Genomic DNA, 5,675 nt, shown 5'->3' on the forward strand with positions numbered 1-5,675 from the left:
CCGTAATGTTTTTTTTCTTTTTTGAGCATGTAATGAAATTACAGTTGTGTATTCCTCAAATGTTCATTGTAATATCAGTTTGTAGTTGTTTTATTTCCCTATTCATGACTAATAGTAGCTGCTTGATATTTGAAGGGCTTGGGTGTACCAGGTGTGCCGATTAATAATTCTTAATTGATCTGAAAGAAAACAAGTGTATCTGGGGAGAAAGGTAACAAATGCTTTATTCAAAGTATGTGCAATCGCTAGCTATACATTGTGCCCATCTGTCCGTCAAATTGTGGATGCCCTTCCAGAAAAATTGTTCACATTTTGAGGTGATCCAGTCAGCAAGCCATTGTTCGACATCTTCGTAATTGTTGAAGTGTTGCTGGGAAAGTGAGTGAAACATCAATGAAAACAAGTGGTAGTCCGAAGGGGCTAAGTCTGGTGAGTATGGCAGGTGGGGCAAGAATTCCCAGCCAAGTGTAGAAATGGTGTGTGTGACGCCTTTCGCTGTGTGTGATGAAGCGTTGTCGTGCTGCAAAATCACTTTTCCGTGTCTTGTCGTCCAATCTGGGCACTTTTCGATCAACGCATGGTTCAAATTGATGAGTTGTTGACGGTAGCGAACGGCATTCACTGTTCAACCTGGTTTCAGAAGCTCATGGTACATCACACCCTTCTGTTCCTACCAAATGCACAGCATTGTCTTCCTTCTGAAGCGATTCGGTTTTGCTGTCAATGTTGAAAGTTGTCCTGGGTCAACCCATGACTTTTTGCATTTTGGTTTCTCGAAGTAGATCCATTTTTCGTCCCCAGTCACTATCCGATGCAAGAAAGACTTTCTTTCATCCTGAGAAAGCAACATTTCACACACCGTTTTTTGCTTTTCCATTTGTCTGTCGTTCAGATAATGTGGGACCCATTTTCCTGTCTTCTGGATCTTTCCCATGGCATGAAGATGACCAGATATGGTTTGGTGACTAACATTTAACTTCTCTGCCAGTCAGGGCCGGACTAACCTATGGGCAACTGGGGCAATTGCCCCGTAGCCCCCACCAGAAGGAAGCTCTGAAGGGCCTCCACCAAAAAAATCTTTTAACCAGCTGGCTATGCTTGTGAAAAATTACATAAGAAGTTGAATTTTTAAAAATAAAAAATACATTTTGGTCATTTTTTAGTTACAAAGCAAAATGTGTCATCCTTCAATTATTGAGTGAAATTGCCATGTCATTCAATTTGGATTGAACTCAGTGAAGCCTTCTGAAACTGGTAAACACAACACGAGAACAATTTATCTATAGTATAGCTTCTAATAATATTTTTTCTTAATGAACTCAGAAATGACCAAAATATCACCATGTTTTACACCCGTTTTTTTTTTGTGTGTTATGTTACTTTGGCAAACTCAGGAAGGCAGCCTTTGGGATGGCATAATGGTAACGTCGTTCCCTTGTTTGATATCTGGTGAAGGCACCTAGAGGTTCAGTTCGCACAAACTGTAGGTCCAGTTCCAATTAACCTTCCTGTGCATAAAGTGGACTTTGAAACAAACTCAACACCACCCAGGAGATGTAATATGATGAATTATCAGCAAAGAATGCAAGCTTAACCTGGTCTCGAACCTGGGTCTCTTCAATACGATTGCTCTCTCAGTGCTACCGCAACAGGATCTGTTAATTTTAAAAACTGCATTTTTTCCTGCAATGTATTACATTTCCTGTGTAACAATGTATAACTTTCAACACAATTTAATTTTGTAACGAACTATTATTTATGTGATGGAAATTTCATATTATTTCAGGGCTCTGTGGAAAATTAAGCAGGATTCTGCTCTCAAACGGGTGTTTCAGTCTTCTCAGTATATCTTTTTTCCAAAGATACAGTTAATTAATGACATGCCAAACAGTTTCCGCCAGGCTCTTCCCTCCAAGTCAGTGTGGCCAACTTAGCTCTTTTGGAGCCAGATTTGTCTACATGACAAAAGCTATAGTGCAGGAGGCCTTAGAAAGATCGTATCGCGGGCTTACAGCAGACGATAATATGGGGGTGTGTCTGCGAGAACCAATCAGGTCCGCGAATGAGCAAGCCTGGTTGCCACAGCTAGCTCGTTGCACCCTTCTGGAAGGGTGAGTGACCTCTGCCTCTCGCTACCTCGGCCTGTTTGTTTGGCTGAGGAGCAGACGACACGAGAGTATCGGCAATAGTGTGCGAGCGACATCTACTGTTAGCCCGCGAAACGCTCTTTCTAAGGCCTCCAGCATTATAACTGTGACAAACCGATTCTGCAAACCTAAGTGTAGGTAGTATTGAAGAGACCAGCAATATATATATATGCAATTTTCAAGGGCTTATACTTTCCCATCCAGGCACTGCACACTTGGTTGTAAGCTACTTTAAAAGGCCATGTGACAACCCTACAAAGGCTGCATCATGTGAGTAGTGTGCAGAGGTAGGCTTATCATATGTACATGTTGTTTTACAAACAAGATGACATCAAGATGTGTGTGACTACTGTCCTCGTCAAGTGTGAGAAGGATTGGTGCTTCCTTAGTGTGATGAGTCATCCCAGCAAACAGTACCAACCATTTCAAGAAAAACTTGACAGTTATCCACCCACTTTCCTCAACTGCGAAAATACTTCTCGGAGGAGCGCTTTTTTTCAGAATGGCATCCACTATTTTTTTATTAAGGAAAAGGAATGTCCCCAGCAGTTTTGATGCTGAGCAACCAGTAGCGTACGCAGGATTTCATAAAGGATGGGTTTTTTTTTCTAAAACTTTCTCCAAATTCACATTACCATTGTTTTATTATACTTTAATTAAATATTAATAATCACTATAATACTTATAATTAATTAATTAGCTGTAATACTACTAATACCACTACTACTATTAAGTAGTAGGAATCTACATAAATATAGTATTTATGAAAAGAATAGAACGAAATTACTTTCTGGTCATTCGATTTTTATCAAATCCTGGGAGCATTTTTTTCTTTGTTACGAAATAATTGTCTGGTCAACGAGGTGAGACATTTTAAGGGCGAAGAAAATATATTAAAATAAATTGAAATAATCAAAGTATGGAACTCATCTAAGGGTCTGTGGTGGTCTGGTCGGTAGAGCGTGTGACAAACACACAGCAGATCTGGATTCGATACCCGAAATTGGTTGGAATTTTTCAGTCTTCTTCACCGCACAAATGTCCCCGATAATACACATCTGGATTGTCTAACTGTTCGTACCAACAAAACATTTTACAATAGTTAAGCTTATTGTCCTTTGAATAATTGTCTAGTCAACAAGGTGAGACATTTTAAAGAGAGAGATTCAAACGTGCTGCGTTAAACAATGCAATGATGGGAAGGCAGACTGGTGACTGTATTCTTGTACGCCTAGCCTTTGTCTACACATTAGCCTCTTACAAGGAACCAAGATCTTTATTTAGTTAATTCTAATTGTTCACATACAAAAAAAATACATGTTCGTTGAACACTGTCGTGCGTAGAGGGGGTGGCCGATGGTGTTACAGCCCCTACCGAAATTTTGAGAAAATCAGAATTTTCAAATAAACATTCGTTAAGAACTTAAAAAAATCAAAATGTGTAAATGCGAAACCTCTTTTAAAGTGAGCCCCGATTACCATTTTTGTCTTTGAATACAATTTTAATAGACCGAAAAGCTCCAAAAGTACGAAATATTTTATTATGCATCCTGCCCTCCAAAACGAAGCCATATGTGCTATCAACATTTACTATTCAAGCCCCTCCCGGAAAAATTCCTGCGTACGCCAATGTATTGAACATTGTTGCAACTGAGATACAAAACATTTTTTTTCTCTTTTAAATCATAGTTACCCTCATATTTTATTTTCAAGGCATCACACTGAAAGATGCGTGTGTTGAGAATGCTGTGCTTTTCTCCATGCTGCATGGAAATAATAATTCAAATTATTATTATTATTAGTAGTAGAAGTAGTAATAGTATTGTCCCAGATATTTGACTGTGATAAATTAAATTTTCCATTCAAATTTTTTTCCACAACATTTTTCATAATATTTCACAAGCTCAAGGGGGGGTTAAACCCCGTAACCTCCCTTGCGTACGCCACTGTGAGCAACACAACTCACATTATGCCCTCTCCTGCCTGATTGATTTTGTTTATCTACTTTTTTTCCCCTTTCGTGATGTCATCTTGCAATCATTGTCATGAACGATATGGGCCTCCTCAGTAGAGGCACATTGCACAGTGGTTCAGATCCAACTTTAAAAATTTGTACGTTCAGTTCCAATGAGCCTATATGTGCATAAACTGGAATTAAAACAAAAATTACTGAACATAAATTCCAGTTCCATCGCAGCTGTATATTCTGTTTCCCGAGAACTAAAACTTTGTTAGAAGCTCTACGTCGATCTACTTGCTGTTTGCTTGTGCTACAGTTCATTCAAGGCCTGTGGACTCCGTAAGTCTTCTGAAAAGGCTCTGGATGGCGCGCCATGAAGTAATAAGAAAAAGTTTGCCTGCAATCCTTATTATTGATTGAGTTGGTATTTAAAGTCCACTTTGTGCACAGTAAGGCTAATCGGGACTGGACCTTCAGTTTAAAGTTGGACCCGAATGGAACCACTATGTGCCTCCATCGGGTATCGAACCCGGAATCAGTGATTTATCCACACCCCCCTAACACCCCCCAACACCCTCCCAAATTTTGACCAACACCCCCCAAGCAGAAAAATTGGAACACCCCCCCTGTAGGGGGGTGTAAGTATGGATTTTTATACCAACAATAGAATAACAATACTTTAACATAAAGGAACCATTTGTAGCTCTACAAGAAGCATAGTCCAATGGACCTTTCGATCAACTACAACCAAAGTGTCAAAGAAGGAGGGTGGAATTTTCAGCATGGTCATTTCTTGGAAACACGAGCTTCCTTGACAAGGCTTTGGAAGGAACACTGCCATCTGGAAAATGTCAAACTGACCTCTTGCCCTCCTTCCAGGGAGCACATACCGCACACAGTGTTGACAGTTCAGCGTTTGAATACCTAAATAAATATTTCTTAAATACGTTACAGATTTGTAAATTGAACCAATGAAATTTTCATTTCGTTGCATTTTCCTTTCGATTCTTTCATGTGAAAAATGTAGGATAAAAGTAAGGGAAGATATTCAAAGATACAGGTTTGACTTCTTAGTGAATTGTGTTACTATGGTTAGCAACACTATTTTCTGTAACTTGGGCGAGATGAATAATTTTGGAGTGGTAGAGAAGAGAACGGTCAAATGCCTTGGGCCTTAGGTCAGAATCTTAGTGTAGCATCTCAGTTTGTGTGTTGTCATTCTGCTTAGTGTAACAATGTCTGAAACTTTACTACAAAAGTGGTTAAAGAAGATACGGGATTTTGAAAAAGAGAATGGAATCAGACAGAAAGAAACTGAAAGGGGTGAGTAGAGAAGCAGTGACACTATATGTAGGTATAATTTTTTCCAACGGATTCATAAAGTACCAATATAAAATTTACTGACAGAGTATTCGATATAAAACTGCAAGTATTTCATGAAGAACCGAAGTGATTCATTCACGTCTATAGTTGATGTATGTGACCATTTTTGTGGCTCTAAGATTTTTTACCTTTGTAAATGAAATTATATATTAGAAAGAGAGTTGTAAAAAAAGGGAGGGTTCGCA

The sequence above is a fragment of the Lepisma saccharinum genome, chromosome 16 (assembly GCF_977018435.1).
Source record: "Lepisma saccharinum chromosome 16, izLepSacc3.1, whole genome shotgun sequence".
Classification (NCBI taxonomy): Eukaryota; Metazoa; Arthropoda; class Insecta; order Zygentoma; family Lepismatidae; genus Lepisma; species Lepisma saccharinum.